The following is a 1,175-nucleotide window of genomic DNA, read 5'->3' as shown; positions in this document are numbered from 1 at the left end:
TACAGATGAATGTCCATTTTGTATCTGTGTATTCGAAGTGGTTAGGATAGATATATAGTTACATTCTCTTAATGAATAGAGGGATTTGCTCTAATGGTGTTTGTAAATAGGATATCAAGTCCACATCTTGTACAGCAATTAACCACTAGGAAGAATGTATGCAGTGTGTTAATTATTAAAACTGTCCTACCAATTTGATTTAAAAAAGAAAAAAAAAAAGAAACTGTCCTATCAATTTGATTTGAAACTGTCTAATTGCTATTTGTTTATCAATAAAATTATGGGGAAAAGAAAGAAAAAAAAAAGGAGAAAAAAAACCTTTGTGTATCAAGTTATTTTTTCTCAGTAATGAGAAGTAACTAAGACACAGAGTGCAAACACAAACTACAGAATGGGAAAAAAAATTTTCCAGCTACTCCTCAGACTAATACCTAAAATATGGAAAGAACTGAAAATAAATAAAATATACAAATGAAAAATGGGCAACAGAAATGAAGAGACTCTTCAGAAAAATTACAAATGAAATATGCAACATTGCTGGCCATTAGAGAAATGTAAAATAAAACAACACTGAGCCCGTGAAGCAGAAGGCCCAATACTATTATGGACTACTGAACTCTTTTAGAATATTTTGCTGAGTTTATACACCTATAATATTCAAATAACGGAACTTAACAAAAAAAAAGGGGGATACAGATGAATGCCCATTTTGTATCTGTGTATTCAAAGTGGTTAGGATGGATATATAGTTACATTCTCTTAATGAATAGAGTGATTTGTTCTAATGGTGTTTGTAAATAGGATATCATGTCCGCCTCTTGTACAGCAATTAACCACTAGGAAGAATGTATGCAATGTGTTAATTATTGGAACTGTCCTACCAATTTGATTTTTTAAAAAAATGGTAAAGTATTGCCATTGAAGAATGTGGGCAAGAAATATATTTGGAAAAAAAATAAAATAAAATAATGTTGTCCAAAAAACAACAACATTGAAATTCCATCTTCCTACAGAAAGAATGGTTACCATCAAGAAATCAAACAACAAATGCTAACAAGGCTACCAGAAAAAAAGAACCCTTTTCTCTTTTGGTAGGAATGTAAACTAGTATAAGTTATGAAAATCAGCATGGAGATTCCTAAAAAATTTAAAAATAGAAATTCCATTTAACTGAG

This window comes from Octodon degus, unplaced genomic scaffold (genome assembly GCF_000260255.1).
Source record: "Octodon degus isolate 3935 unplaced genomic scaffold, OctDeg1.0 scaffold00045, whole genome shotgun sequence".
NCBI lineage: Eukaryota > Metazoa > Chordata > Mammalia > Rodentia > Octodontidae > Octodon > Octodon degus.
Note: the sequence above shows the minus strand (reverse complement) of the source record.